This window comes from Hyla sarda, unplaced genomic scaffold, assembly GCF_029499605.1.
Source record: "Hyla sarda isolate aHylSar1 unplaced genomic scaffold, aHylSar1.hap1 scaffold_197, whole genome shotgun sequence".
Taxonomy (NCBI): domain Eukaryota; kingdom Metazoa; phylum Chordata; class Amphibia; order Anura; family Hylidae; genus Hyla; species Hyla sarda.
This window is the reverse complement of record NW_026608627.1, coordinates 261782-277654: the sequence shown is the minus strand read 5'-3', so window position 1 is coordinate 277654 and position 15873 is coordinate 261782. Positions and strand designations below refer to the sequence as shown.

Genomic DNA, 15873 nt, shown 5'->3' with positions numbered 1-15873 from the left:
GTCAATGTACAGCAATGACACACCTGTGTGAACAGCCAGGAGACCCCCCCATGTTATGTTACATAGTTACATAGTTAGTACGGTCGAAAAAAGACATATGTCCATCAAGTTCAACCAGGGAATTAAGGGGTAGGGGTGTGGCGCGATATTGGGGAAGGGATGAGATTTTATATTTCTTCATAAGCATTAATCTTATTTTGTCAATTAGGAACATTCAGCACCCACCCGCTATCAAGGCAGCTGCCTATCATGTCATGCCCTACCTGCACAGGTGTGCTGGCTACTCAAATGATCCAATTAAGGAGGCCATTTAGTCAGCAGCAGCAGAAGTCCTGTGCCTGGACGCTCCAACAGCGGCCAGACACAAGCAGAAGCAGCAGAAGCAGCAGCAGCACCACCTTTTGTTTTTTGGCTGCAGCAGCAGCAGCAGCAGCAGCAAGGCCCACAGGGCTGGCTAGCTGGCTAGCCAGCAAGCAGGTAGCAATGAAAGTAGGAATCTTTCTTTTTAACCCTGTAAGGGGGTGGTGCACTGTACCCGAAGATACTGCCATATCGGGTCAATGCATAGGGCGACGGAAGCAAGCTTCGAAATCGGCCCCCGTTCTCAAAAATCCATTTAATATATGGTCCCCAGATAGGGGACGTATCAGATATTAAACTGATAAGAACAGATACTACACTTGATCTTAGCCAAAAGGCCGAGAAGCGATAACCGTGAAAGGGGCGGGCCCAACAAGGTCCCCTTCATGGGCACTATCACTGCTTGCTGTCAGGGAGGCTGCCAGACAATTTTCCATGCACACTCTGGGCTGGGGGGCAGTCAACCACCAGTACACACAGCAGAACCTAAACCCATACCATTATTGCTAAGCAGCAAGACAGGGGCCCATTGCACTCCCACGGGGCCTTTTTAAATGCAATCCATAACCCGGATTTGCCAGGAACCCTTCTTACTCCTCCTACTTGCATGTGACACTGGGCTTAGGATCTGCATAGGAAACACACACACAAGCACACACCTACCTTTGTTGCCTGCAGATGCCTCCTTGGCTGTCCCCAAACGGTATCAAACCAACACCCACGGGAAGCTGTAAGCATAGAGGACATGCCTGCACCCCATTGGACTTACCTGTGTGGGTTAAATCCGGGTTATTTGACAACCTATGGCGGTGATGGTTCTGCTCAGGCAGAGCAGTGCTGATGCTCCTCATAAAGCTGTCGCTGCTGTGAAGGTTCTAGGTGACATCACAATCCCTATGGTTACATACACGACAAAGCTGGGTTGTTGTTGTTTACACTCTGCAAGGCCTGTGGAAGTGAGTGACATCATAGCACTGTAGTTCTGAGGGTTCTAGATGGATGCAACAATCTCCTGTTGCTTCTATGAAGGCCATAATAGACGACATCACCAAACAGCTCCATAGTCACATACACAGCAAAGGAGAGATGTTGTTTACACCTAGTGATGTCAGTGGTATTGAGTGACATCACAGCACAGTGCTAAGGCTCCTGGGCCTGGACACAGCAGCGGCTGCAATATCTCAACGGAGAATACGTTTATATATATGTGTGTGTGTGCGCGTATATATATATATATATATATATATATATATATATATATATTTCTCCGCCGAAATCACTTTTAAACCCATTTCCACCTTTTTTTCCCTTCTCTTCCTCTTACTTTTTTTTCACGTTTTTTTACGTTTTTCTCCTTTTCGCCTCTTTTCTGGGCGTATTATTCTTCTTTTTCTTCTTTTTTTTCGTCTAATGCATACCCCATCAGTGCAGCAATGCTTATTCAATACCGCCAGCAGATGGAGACACTGGGGGATAATTTTCTAAGGATTTATACTGATTTTTCCTGTCTGAATTTGTCGCACAGAAAGTTGCAGGCCAAATATGTGTGACATTTCTGCGACTTTAGCTTCTAGAGCATTTTTACAACATTATACATAGGTGCTGAATACATAAAAAGCGACTGTTCAGCGACAGACAAGTCGCATCGGCTGAAAGTAGGCCAGAATGTCAGTCCATGTTGGAGCAGGTTTAGATACAGTCTAAAGCATAGATCTCAAAGTCTGTGCACAGAATTTAGCAAGGGCCTCGCACCTTCTGATGCATCAGGTAGGTGCACTATAGCATAGCCTAACCCTCTGTACTTTGGTCTATATTGATGCGGGACATAGACAGCCAGCTGATGACCAATCCATTAGTGCAATGGATGGCTGGAAGCATTTGTCTTTGCCTTTGCAATACCACAGAAGCAATGCATGGTCAATGTACAGCAATGACACACCTGTGTGAACAGCCAGGAGACCCCCCCATGTTATGTTACATAGTTACATAGTTAGTACGGTCGAAAAAAGACATATGTCCATCAAGTTCAACCAGGGAATTAAGGGGTAGGGGTGTGGCGCGATATTGGGGAAGGGATGAGATTTTATATTTCTTCATAAGCATTAATCTTATTTTGTCAATTAGGAACATTCAGCACCCACCCGCTATCAAGGCAGCTGCCTATCATGTCATGCCCTACCTGCACAGGTGTGCTGGCTACTCAAATGATCCAATTAAGGAGGCCATTTAGTCAGCAGCAGCAGAAGTCCTGTGCCTGGACGCTCCAACAGCGGCCAGACACAAGCAGAAGCAGCAGAAGCAGCAGCAGCACCACCTTTTGTTTTTTAGCTGCAGCAGCAGCAGCAGCAGCAGCAAGGCCCACAGGGCTGGCTAGCTGGCTAGCCAGCAAGCAGGTAGCAATGAAAGTAGGAATCTTTCTTTTTAACCCTGTAAGGGGGTGGTGCACTGTACCCGAAGATACTGCCATATCGGGTCAATGCATAGGGCGACGGAAGCAAGCTTCGAAATCGGCCCCCGTTCTCAAAAATCCATTTAATATATGGTCCCCAGATAGGGGACGTATCAGATATTAAACTGATAAGAACAGATACTACACTTGATCTTAGCCAAAAGGCCAAGAAGCGATAACCGTGAAAGGGGCGGGCCCAACAAGGTCCCCTTCATGGGCACTATCACTGCTTGCTGTCAGGGAGGCTGCCAGACAATTTTCCATGCACACTCTGGGCTGGGGGGCAGTCAACCACCAGTACACACAGCAGAACCTAAACCCATACCATTATTGCTAAGCAGCAAGACAGGGGCCCATTGCACTCCCACGGGGCCTTTTTAAATGCAATCCATAACCCGGATTTGCCAGGAACCCTTCTTACTCCTCCTACTTGCATGTGACACTGGGCTTAGGATCTGCATAGGAAACACACACACAAGCACACACCTACCTTTGTTGCCTGCAGATGCCTCCTTGGCTGTCCCCAAACGGTATCAAACCAACACCCACGGGAAGCTGTAAGCATAGAGGACATGCCTGCACCCCATTGGACTTACCTGTGTGGGTTAAATCCGGGTTATTTGACAACCTATGGCGGTGATGGTTCTGCTCAGGCAGAGCAGTGCTGATGCTCCTCATAAAGCTGTCGCTGCTGTGAAGGTTCTAGGTGACATCACAATCCCTATGGTTACATACACGACAAAGCTGGGTTGTTGTTGTTTACACTCTGCAAGGCCTGTGGAAGTGAGTGACATCATAGCACTGTAGTTCTGAGGGTTCTAGATGGATGCAACAATCTCCTGTTGCTTCTATGAAGGCCATAATAGACGACATCACCAAACAGCTCCATAGTCACATACACAGCAAAGGAGAGATGTTGTTTACACCTAGTGATGTCAGTGGTATTGAGTGACATCACAGCACAGTGGCTAAGGCTCCTGGGCCTGGACACAGCAGCGGCTGCAATATCTCAACGGAGAATACGTTTATATATATGTGTGTGTGTGCGCGTATATATATATATATATATATATATATATATATATATATATATATATTCTCCGCCGAAATCACTTTTAAACCCATTTCCACCTTTTTTTCCCTTCTCTTCCTCTTACTTTTTTTTCACGTTTTTTTACGTTTTTCTCCTTTTCGCCTCTTTTCTGGGCGTATTATTCTTCTTTTTCTTCTTTTTTTTCGTCTAATGCATACCCCATCAGTGCAGCAATGCTTATTCAATACCGCCAGCAGATGGAGACACTGGGGGATAATTTTCTAAGGATTTATACTGATTTTTCCTGTCTGAATTTGTCGCACAGAAAGTTGCAGGCCAAATATGTGTGACATTTCTGCGACTTTAGCTTCTAGAGCATTTTTACAACATTATACATAGGTGCTGAATACATAAAAAGCGACTGTTCAGCGACAGACAAGTCGCATCGGCTGAAAGTAGGCCAGAATGTCAGTCCATGTTGGAGCAGGTTTAGATACAGTCTAAAGCATAGATCTCAAAGTCTGTGCACAGAATTTAGCAAGGGCCTCGCACCTTCTGATGCATCAGGTAGGTGCACTATAGCATAGCCTAACCCTCTGTACTTTGGTCTATATTGATGCGGGACATAGACAGCCAGCTGATGACCAATCCATTAGTGCAATGGATGGCTGGAAGCATTTGTCTTTGCCTTTGCAATACCACAGAAGCAATGCATGGTCAATGTACAGCAATGACACACCTGTGTGAACAGCCAGGAGACCCCCCCATGTTATGTTACATAGTTACATAGTTAGTACGGTCGAAAAAAGACATATGTCCATCAAGTTCAACCAGGGAATTAAGGGGTAGGGGTGTGGCGCGATATTGGGGAAGGGATGAGATTTTATATTTCTTCATAAGCATTAATCTTATTTTGTCAATTAGGAACATTCAGCACCCACCCGCTATCAAGGCAGCTGCCTATCATGTCATGCCCTACCTGCACAGGTGTGCTGGCTACTCAAATGATCCAATTAAGGAGGCCATTTAGTCAGCAGCAGCAGAAGTCCTGTGCCTGGACGCTCCAACAGCGGCCAGACACAAGCAGAAGCAGCAGAAGCAGCAGCAGCACCACCTTTTGTTTTTTGGCTGCAGCAGCAGCAGCAGCAGCAGCAAGGCCCACAGGGCTGGCTAGCTGGCTAGCCAGCAAGCAGGTAGCAATGAAAGTAGGAATCTTTCTTTTTAACCCTGTAAGGGGGTGGTGCACTGTACCCGAAGATACTGCCATATCGGGTCAATGCATAGGGCGACGGAAGCAAGCTTCGAAATCGGCCCCCGTTCTCAAAAATCCATTTAATATATGGTCCCCAGATAGGGGACGTATCAGATATTAAACTGATAAGAACAGATACTACACTTGATCTTAGCCAAAAGGCCGAGAAGCGATAACCGTGAAAGGGGCGGGCCCAACAAGGTCCCCTTCATGGGCACTATCACTGCTTGCTGTCAGGGAGGCTGCCAGACAATTTTCCATGCACACTCTGGGCTGGGGGGCAGTCAACCACCAGTACACACAGCAGAACCTAAACCCATACCATTATTGCTAAGCAGCAAGACAGGGGCCCATTGCACTCCCACGGGGCCTTTTTAAATGCAATCCATAACCCGGATTTGCCAGGAACCCTTCTTACTCCTCCTACTTGCATGTGACACTGGGCTTAGGATCTGCATAGGAAACACACACACAAGCACACACCTACCTTTGTTGCCTGCAGATGCCTCCTTGGCTGTCCCCAAACGGTATCAAACCAACACCCACGGGAAGCTGTAAGCATAGAGGACATGCCTGCACCCCATTGGACTTACCTGTGTGGGTTAAATCCGGGTTATTTGACAACCTATGGCGGTGATGGTTCTGCTCAGGCAGAGCAGTGCTGATGCTCCTCATAAAGCTGTCGCTGCTGTGAAGGTTCTAGGTGACATCACAATCCCTATGGTTACATACACGACAAAGCTGGGTTGTTGTTGTTTACACTCTGCAAGGCCTGTGGAAGTGAGTGACATCATAGCACTGTAGTTCTGAGGGTTCTAGATGGATGCAACAATCTCCTGTTGCTTCTATGAAGGCCATAATAGACGACATCACCAAACAGCTCCATAGTCACATACACAGCAAAGGAGAGATGTTGTTTACACCTAGTGATGTCAGTGGTATTGAGTGACATCACAGCACAGTGCTAAGGCTCCTGGGCCTGGACACAGCAGCGGCTGCAATATCTCAACGGAGAATACGTTTATATATATGTGTGTGTGTGCGCGTATATATATATATATATATATATATATATATATATATATATATATTTCTCCGCCGAAATCACTTTTAAACCCATTTCCACCTTTTTTTCCCTTCTCTTCCTCTTACTTTTTTTTCACGTTTTTTTACGTTTTTCTCCTTTTCGCCTCTTTTCTGGGCGTATTATTCTTCTTTTTCTTCTTTTTTTTCGTCTAATGCATACCCCATCAGTGCAGCAATGCTTATTCAATACCGCCAGCAGATGGAGACACTGGGGGATAATTTTCTAAGGATTTATACTGATTTTTCCTGTCTGAATTTGTCGCACAGAAAGTTGCAGGCCAAATATGTGTGACATTTCTGCGACTTTAGCTTCTAGAGCATTTTTACAACATTATACATAGGTGCTGAATACATAAAAAGCGACTGTTCAGCGACAGACAAGTCGCATCGGCTGAAAGTAGGCCAGAATGTCAGTCCATGTTGGAGCAGGTTTAGATACAGTCTAAAGCATAGATCTCAAAGTCTGTGCACAGAATTTAGCAAGGGCCTCGCACCTTCTGATGCATCAGGTAGGTGCACTATAGCATAGCCTAACCCTCTGTACTTTGGTCTATATTGATGCGGGACATAGACAGCCAGCTGATGACCAATCCATTAGTGCAATGGATGGCTGGAAGCATTTGTCTTTGCCTTTGCAATACCACAGAAGCAATGCATGGTCAATGTACAGCAATGACACACCTGTGTGAACAGCCAGGAGACCCCCCCATGTTATGTTACATAGTTACATAGTTAGTACGGTCGAAAAAAGACATATGTCCATCAAGTTCAACCAGGGAATTAAGGGGTAGGGGTGTGGCGCGATATTGGGGAAGGGATGAGATTTTATATTTCTTCATAAGCATTAATCTTATTTTGTCAATTAGGAACATTCAGCACCCACCCGCTATCAAGGCAGCTGCCTATCATGTCATGCCCTACCTGCACAGGTGTGCTGGCTACTCAAATGATCCAATTAAGGAGGCCATTTAGTCAGCAGCAGCAGAAGTCCTGTGCCTGGACGCTCCAACAGCGGCCAGACACAAGCAGAAGCAGCAGAAGCAGCAGCAGCACCACCTTTTGTTTTTTGGCTGCAGCAGCAGCAGCAGCAGCAGCAAGGCCCACAGGGCTGGCTAGCTGGCTAGCCAGCAAGCAGGTAGCAATGAAAGTAGGAATCTTTCTTTTTAACCCTGTAAGGGGGTGGTGCACTGTACCCGAAGATACTGCCATATCGGGTCAATGCATAGGGCGACGGAAGCAAGCTTCGAAATCGGCCCCCGTTCTCAAAAATCCATTTAATATATGGTCCCCAGATAGGGGACGTATCAGATATTAAACTGATAAGAACAGATACTACACTTGATCTTAGCCAAAAGGCCGAGAAGCGATAACCGTGAAAGGGGCGGGCCCAACAAGGTCCCCTTCATGGGCACTATCACTGCTTGCTGTCAGGGAGGCTGCCAGACAATTTTCCATGCACACTCTGGGCTGGGGGGCAGTCAACCACCAGTACACACAGCAGAACCTAAACCCATACCATTATTGCTAAGCAGCAAGACAGGGGCCCATTGCACTCCCACGGGGCCTTTTTAAATGCAATCCATAACCCGGATTTGCCAGGAACCCTTCTTACTCCTCCTACTTGCATGTGACACTGGGCTTAGGATCTGCATAGGAAACACACACACAAGCACACACCTACCTTTGTTGCCTGCAGATGCCTCCTTGGCTGTCCCCAAACGGTATCAAACCAACACCCACGGGAAGCTGTAAGCATAGAGGACATGCCTGCACCCCATTGGACTTACCTGTGTGGGTTAAATCCGGGTTATTTGACAACCTATGGCGGTGATGGTTCTGCTCAGGCAGAGCAGTGCTGATGCTCCTCATAAAGCTGTCGCTGCTGTGAAGGTTCTAGGTGACATCACAATCCCTATGGTTACATACACGACAAAGCTGGGTTGTTGTTGTTTACACTCTGCAAGGCCTGTGGAAGTGAGTGACATCATAGCACTGTAGTTCTGAGGGTTCTAGATGGATGCAACAATCTCCTGTTGCTTCTATGAAGGCCGTAATAGACGACATCACCAAACAGCTCCATAGTCACATACACAGCAAAGGAGAGATGTTGTTTACACCTAGTGATGTCAGTGGTATTGAGTGACATCACAGCACAGTGCTAAGGCTCCTGGGCCTGGACACAGCAGCGGCTGCAATATCTCAACGGAGAATACGTTTATATATATGTGTGTGTGTGCGCGTATATATATATATATATATATATATATATATATATATATATATATATATATATTCTCCGCCGAAATCACTTTTAAACCCATTTCCACCTTTTTTTCCCTTCTCTTCCTCTTACTTTTTTTTCACGTTTTTTTACGTTTTTCTCCTTTTCGCCTCTTTTCTGGGCGTATTATTCTTCTTTTTCTTCTTTTTTTTCGTCTAATGCATACCCCATCAGTGCAGCAATGCTTATTCAATGCCGCCAGCAGATGGAGACACTGGGGGATAATTTTCTAAGGATTTATACTGATTTTTCCTGTCTGAATTTGTCGCACAGAAAGTTGCAGGCCAAATATGTGTGACATTTCTGCGACTTTAGCTTCTAGAGCATTTTTACAACATTATACATAGGTGCTGAATACATAAAAAGCGACTGTTCAGCGACAGACAAGTCGCATCGGCTGAAAGTAGGCCAGAATGTCAGTCCATGTTGGAGCAGGTTTAGATACAGTCTAAAGCATAGATCTCAAAGTCTGTGCACAGAATTTAGCAAGGGCCTCGCACCTTCTGATGCATCAGGTAGGTGCACTATAGCATAGCCTAACCCTCTGTACTTTGGTCTATATTGATGCGGGACATAGACAGCCAGCTGATGACCAATCCATTAGTGCAATGGATGGCTGGAAGCATTTGTCTTTGCCTTTGCAATACCACAGAAGCAATGCATGGTCAATGTACAGCAATGACACACCTGTGTGAACAGCCAGGAGACCCCCCCATGTTATGTTACATAGTTACATAGTTAGTACGGTCGAAAAAAGACATATGTCCATCAAGTTCAACCAGGGAATTAAGGGGTAGGGGTGTGGCGCGATATTGGGGAAGGGATGAGATTTTATATTTCTTCATAAGCATTAATCTTATTTTGTCAATTAGGAACATTCAGCACCCACCCGCTATCAAGGCAGCTGCCTATCATGTCATGCCCTACCTGCACAGGTGTGCTGGCTACTCAAATGATCCAATTAAGGAGGCCATTTAGTCAGCAGCAGCAGAAGTCCTGTGCCTGGACGCTCCAACAGTGGCCAGACACAAGCAGAAGCAGCAGAAGCAGCAGCAGCACCACCTTTTGTTTTTTGGCTGCAGCAGCAGCAGCAGCAGCAGCAAGGCCCACAGGGCTGGCTAGCTGGCTAGCCAGCAAGCAGGTAGCAATGAAAGTAGGAATCTTTCTTTTTAACCCTGTAAGGGGGTGGTGCACTGTACCCGAAGATACTGCCATATCGGGTCAATGCATAGGGCGACGGAAGCAAGCTTCGAAATCGGCCCCCGTTCTCAAAAATCCATTTAATATATGGTCCCCAGATAGGGGACGTATCAGATATTAAACTGATAAGAACAGATTTTTTTTTTTTTTTTTTTTTTTTTTTATCTAAAGCCGAGGAACGTGCTTTCGATTCACCCAAAGTGCAAGAAAAAGTGCAAACGTGTTACACTAAAAAAAACGTGCACAAAGGATGCGGTCTATCGCAAGCCCTTCTCCGATAGGAGAGAGGCCCCCCAACAAACCTTACCCTTCGCCTCCGGACCAAAAGGTACCTGCGAGGTTCCAGGTTCGATGTCCCTTTTCGCCGAAGCTACTAGGGGACCACAAATGCTCCCGGCATCCCCCTTGGCGTTAGCCAAGGTATCTGCCCGCAGAGCCGATTACGGTAGGTACCCTGCCAAAGCAGGAGTACCCGGGGTGTTTGCAGGGAGGTGCGGAACCTAATGGCCACACACACCTCCCCTAGACCGCCAGGAGGGACACCCAGAAGGGCTACCGCATCCTGACCAATCCTGTGAACACACAACACGCAAAAAGTGACACAGTGAGACAAAAAAGAAATAAATAAGTGAATGTGTGCAGATATACTGCCCGGACATCCGGCCGGATCTATAAAAATTTCTCTGATCCTAGCCAGAAGGCCGGGAATCAAGAGGTGAGTGCCACAAGGTGAAGAGATTATGGTGCCCGTGCTTCAACTCAGTGAGTCTATTCTCCCAGTGAGTTTCGGCACCTCGGGGTCACCACTCCCCGAGGCACAAAAGTACCTCGGCTCTAGACCCTCTCAGCCTCATGGCGAGACCCGGAGGGAACAGGTCACATCGGGGCAGCCGTCGAGCTGATTCCTCAGAACCAGCCCCGGAAAGCCCTGGTACACCTGCATCCTCCATGCAGCACCCATCCCCACCAGCATGAAAACTGATAAGAACAGATACTACACTTGATCTTAGCCAAAAGGCCGAGAAGCGATAACCGTGAAAGGGGCGGGCCCAACAAGGTCCCCTTCATGGGCACTATCACTGCTTGCTGTCAGGGAGGCTGCCAGACAATTTTCCATGCACACTCTGGGCTGGGGGGCAGTCAACCACCAGTACACACAGCAGAACCTAAACCCATACCATTATTGCTAAGCAGCAAGACAGGGGCCCATTGCACTCCCACGGGGCCTTTTTAAATGCAATCCATAACCCGGATTTGCCAGGAACCCTTCTTACTCCTCCTACTTGCATGTGACACTGGGCTTAGGATCTGCATAGGAAACACACACACAAGCACACACCTACCTTTGTTGCCTGCAGATGCCTCCTTGGCTGTCCCCAAACGGTATCAAACCAACACCCACGGGAAGCTGTAAGCATAGAGGACATGCCTGCACCCCATTGGACTTACCTGTGTGGGTTAAATCCGGGTTATTTGACAACCTATGGCGGTGATGGTTCTGCTCAGGCAGAGCAGTGCTGATGCTCCTCATAAAGCTGTCGCTGCTGTGAAGGTTCTAGGTGACATCACAATCCCTATGGTTACATACACGACAAAGCTGGGTTGTTGTTGTTTACACTCTGCAAGGCCTGTGGAAGTGAGTGACATCATAGCACTGTAGTTCTGAGGGTTCTAGATGGATGCAACAATCTCCTGTTGCTTCTATGAAGGCCATAATAGACGACATCACCAAACAGCTCCATAGTCACATACACAGCAAAGGAGAGATGTTGTTTACACCTAGTGATGTCAGTGGTATTGAGTGACATCACAGCACAGTGCTAAGGCTCCTGGGCCTGGACACAGCAGCGGCTGCAATATCTCAACGGAGAATACGTTTATATATATGTGTGTGTGTGCGCGTATATATATATATATATATATATATATATATATATATATATATTTCTCCGCCGAAATCACTTTTAAACCCATTTCCACCTTTTTTTCCCTTCTCTTCCTCTTACTTTTTTTTCACGTTTTTTTACGTTTTTCTCCTTTTCGCCTCTTTTCTGGGCGTATTATTCTTCTTTTTCTTCTTTTTTTTCGTCTAATGCATACCCCATCAGTGCAGCAATGCTTATTCAATACCGCCAGCAGATGGAGACACTGGGGGATAATTTTCTAAGGATTTATACTGATTTTTCCTGTCTGAATTTGTCGCACAGAAAGTTGCAGGCCAAATATGTGTGACATTTCTGCGACTTTAGCTTCTAGAGCATTTTTACAACATTATACATAGGTGCTGAATACATAAAAAGCGACTGTTCAGCGACAGACAAGTCGCATCGGCTGAAAGTAGGCCAGAATGTCAGTCCATGTTGGAGCAGGTTTAGATACAGTCTAAAGCATAGATCTCAAAGTCTGTGCACAGAATTTAGCAAGGGCCTCGCACCTTCTGATGCATCAGGTAGGTGCACTATAGCATAGCCTAACCCTCTGTACTTTGGTCTATATTGATGCGGGACATAGACAGCCAGCTGATGACCAATCCATTAGTGCAATGGATGGCTGGAAGCATTTGTCTTTGCCTTTGCAATACCACAGAAGCAATGCATGGTCAATGTACAGCAATGACACACCTGTGTGAACAGCCAGGAGACCCCCCCATGTTATGTTACATAGTTACATAGTTAGTACGGTCGAAAAAAGACATATGTCCATCAAGTTCAACCAGGGAATTAAGGGGTAGGGGTGTGGCGCGATATTGGGGAAGGGATGAGATTTTATATTTCTTCATAAGCATTAATCTTATTTTGTCAATTAGGAACATTCAGCACCCACCCGCTATCAAGGCAGCTGCCTATCATGTCATGCCCTACCTGCACAGGTGTGCTGGCTACTCAAATGATCCAATTAAGGAGGCCATTTAGTCAGCAGCAGCAGAAGTCCTGTGCCTGGACGCTCCAACAGCGGCCAGACACAAGCAGAAGCAGCAGAAGCAGCAGCAGCACCACCTTTTGTTTTTTGGCTGCAGCAGCAGCAGCAGCAGCAGCAAGGCCCACAGGGCTGGCTAGCTGGCTAGCCAGCAAGCAGGTAGCAATGAAAGTAGGAATCTTTCTTTTTAACCCTGTAAGGGGGTGGTGCACTGTACCCGAAGATACTGCCATATCGGGTCAATGCATAGGGCGACGGAAGCAAGCTTCGAAATCGGCCCCCGTTCTCAAAAATCCATTTAATATATGGTCCCCAGATAGGGGACGTATCAGATATTAAACTGATAAGAACAGATACTACACTTGATCATAGCCAAAAGGCCGAGAAGCGATAACCGTGAAAGGGGCGGGCCCAACAAGGTCCCCTTCATGGGCACTATCACTGCTTGCTGTCAGGGAGGCTGCCAGACAATTTTCCATGCACACTCTGGGCTGGGGGGCAGTCAACCACCAGTACACACAGCAGAACCTAAACCCATACCATTATTGCTAAGCAGCAAGACAGGGGCCCATTGCACTCCCACGGGGCCTTTTTAAATGCAATCCATAACCCGGATTTGCCAGGAACCCTTCTTACTCCTCCTACTTGCATGTGACACTGGGCTTAGGATCTGCATAGGAAACACACACACAAGCACACACCTACCTTTGTTGCCTGCAGATGCCTCCTTGGCTGTCCCCAAACGGTATCAAACCAACACCCACGGGAAGCTGTAAGCATAGAGGACATGCCTGCACCCCATTGGACTTACCTGTGTGGGTTAAATCCGGGTTATTTGACAACCTATGGCGGTGATGGTTCTGCTCAGGCAGAGCAGTGCTGATGCTCCTCATAAAGCTGTCGCTGCTGTGAAGGTTCTAGGTGACATCACAATCCCTATGGTTACATACACGACAAAGCTGGGTTGTTGTTGTTTACACTCTGCAAGGCCTGTGGAAGTGAGTGACATCATAGCACTGTAGTTCTGAGGGTTCTAGATGGATGCAACAATCTCCTGTTGCTTCTATGAAGGCCATAATAGACGACATCACCAAACAGCTCCATAGTCACATACACAGCAAAGGAGAGATGTTGTTTACACCTAGTGATGTCAGTGGTATTGAGTGACATCACAGCACAGTGCTAAGGCTCCTGGGCCTGGACACAGCAGCGGCTGCAATATCTCAACGGAGAATACGTTTATATATATGTGTGTGTGTGCGCGTATATATATATATATATATATATATATATATATATATATATATATTTCTCCGCCGAAATCACTTTTAAACCCATTTCCACCTTTTTTTCCCTTCTCTTCCTCTTACTTTTTTTTCACGTTTTTTTACGTTTTTCTCCTTTTCGCCTCTTTTCTGGGCGTATTATTCTTCTTTTTCTTCTTTTTTTTCGTCTAATGCATACCCCATCAGTGCAGCAATGCTTATTCAATACCGCCAGCAGATGGAGACACTGGGGGATAATTTTCTAAGGATTTATACTGATTTTTCCTGTCTGAATTTGTCGCACAGAAAGTTGCAGGCCAAATATGTGTGACATTTCTGCGACTTTAGCTTCTAGAGCATTTTTACAACATTATACATAGGTGCTGAATACATAAAAAGCGACTGTTCAGCGACAGACAAGTCGCATCGGCTGAAAGTAGGCCAGAATGTCAGTCCATGTTGGAGCAGGTTTAGATACAGTCTAAAGCATAGATCTCAAAGTCTGTGCACAGAATTTAGCAAGGGCCTCGCACCTTCTGATGCATCAGGTAGGTGCACTATAGCATAGCCTAACCCTCTGTACTTTGGTCTATATTGATGCGGGACATAGACAGCCAGCTGATGACCAATCCATTAGTGCAATGGATGGCTGGAAGCATTTGTCTTTGCCTTTGCAATACCACAGAAGCAATGCATGGTCAATGTACAGCAATGACACACCTGTGTGAACAGCCAGGAGACCCCCCCATGTTATGTTACATAGTTACATAGTTAGTACGGTCGAAAAAAGACATATGTCCATCAAGTTCAACCAGGGAATTAAGGGGTAGGGGTGTGGCGCGATATTGGGGAAGGGATGAGATTTTATATTTCTTCATAAGCATTAATCTTATTTTGTCAATTAGGAACATTCAGCACCCACCCGCTATCAAGGCAGCTGCCTATCATGTCATGCCCTACCTGCACAGGTGTGCTGGCTACTCAAATGATCCAATTAAGGAGGCCATTTAGTCAGCAGCAGCAGAAGTCCTGTGCCTGGACGCTCCAACAGCGGCCAGACACAAGCAGAAGCAGCAGAAGCAGCAGCAGCACCACCTTTTGTTTTTTGGCTGCAGCAGCAGCAGCAGCAGCAGCAAGGCCCACAGGGCTGGCTAGCTGGCTAGCCAGCAAGCAGGTAGCAATGAAAGTAGGAATCTTTCTTTTTAACCCTGTAAGGGGGTGGTGCACTGTACCCGAAGATACTGCCATATCGGGTCAATGCATAGGGCGACGGAAGCAAGCTTCGAAATCGGCCCCCGTTCTCAAAAATCCATTTAATATATGGTCCCCAGATAGGGGACGTATCAGATATTAAACTGATAAGAACAGATACTACACTTGATCTTAGCCAAAAGGCCGAGAAGCGATAACCGTGAAAGGGGCGGGCCCAACAAGGTCCCCTTCATGGGCACTATCACTGCTTGCTGTCAGGGAGGCTGCCAGACAATTTTCCATGCACACTCTGGGCTGGGGGGCAGTCAACCACCAGTACACACAGCAGAACCTAAACCCATACCATTATTGCTAAGCAGCAAGACAGGGGCCCATTGCACTCCCACGGGGCCTTTTTAAATGCAATCCATAACCCGGATTTGCCAGGAACCCTTCTTACTCCTCCTACTTGCATGTGACACTGGGCTTAGGATCTGCATAGGAAACACACACACAAGCACACACCTACCTTTGTTGCCTGCAGATGCCTCCTTGGCTGTCCCCAAACGGTATCAAACCAACACCCACGGGAAGCTGTAAGCATAGAGGACATGCCTGCACCCCATTGGACTTACCTGTGTGGGTTAAATCCGGGTTATTTGACAACCTATGGCGGTGATGGTTCTGCTCAGGCAGAGCAGTGCTGATGCTCCTCATAAAGCTGTCGCTGCTGTGAAGGTTCTAGGTGACATCACAATCCCTATGGTTACATACACGACAAAGCTGGGTTGTTGTTGTTTACACTCTGCAAGGCCTGTGGAAGTGAGTGACATCATAGCA

At 46.7% G+C, this 15873-nt stretch overlaps 7 non-coding genes and 1 pseudogene across 7 annotated transcripts; all 8 read right to left on the bottom strand.

Moving 5' to 3' along the window:
• Positions 1-519: 519 nt before the first annotated feature.
• LOC130316903 (U2 spliceosomal RNA) lies at positions 520-710 on the bottom strand. Its single transcript, XR_008864109.1, has one exon. It is a non-coding gene; the product is annotated as a U2 spliceosomal RNA (small nuclear RNA).
• A 2085-nt stretch (positions 711-2795) lies between these two features.
• Positions 2796-2986, bottom strand: LOC130316989 (U2 spliceosomal RNA). Its single transcript, XR_008864187.1, has one exon. It is a non-coding gene; the product is annotated as a U2 spliceosomal RNA (small nuclear RNA).
• A 2091-nt stretch (positions 2987-5077) lies between these two features.
• LOC130316902 (U2 spliceosomal RNA) lies at positions 5078-5268 on the bottom strand. The gene has a single exon (XR_008864108.1). It is a non-coding gene; the product is annotated as a U2 spliceosomal RNA (small nuclear RNA).
• A 2089-nt stretch (positions 5269-7357) lies between these two features.
• Positions 7358-7548, bottom strand: LOC130316901 (U2 spliceosomal RNA). Its single transcript, XR_008864107.1, has one exon. It is a non-coding gene; the product is annotated as a U2 spliceosomal RNA (small nuclear RNA).
• A 2096-nt stretch (positions 7549-9644) lies between these two features.
• Positions 9645-9837, bottom strand: LOC130317004 (U2 spliceosomal RNA). The gene has a single exon (XR_008864201.1). It is a non-coding gene; the product is annotated as a U2 spliceosomal RNA (small nuclear RNA).
• A 694-nt stretch (positions 9838-10531) lies between these two features.
• On the bottom strand, positions 10532-10691 carry LOC130317006 (U2 spliceosomal RNA; annotated as a pseudogene).
• Positions 10692-12778: 2087 nt separating this feature from the next.
• On the bottom strand, positions 12779-12969 carry LOC130316994 (U2 spliceosomal RNA). Its single transcript, XR_008864192.1, has one exon. It is a non-coding gene; the product is annotated as a U2 spliceosomal RNA (small nuclear RNA).
• A 2089-nt stretch (positions 12970-15058) lies between these two features.
• LOC130316899 (U2 spliceosomal RNA) lies at positions 15059-15249 on the bottom strand. Its single transcript, XR_008864106.1, has one exon. It is a non-coding gene; the product is annotated as a U2 spliceosomal RNA (small nuclear RNA).
• Between the last annotated feature and the right edge of the window lie 624 nt (positions 15250-15873).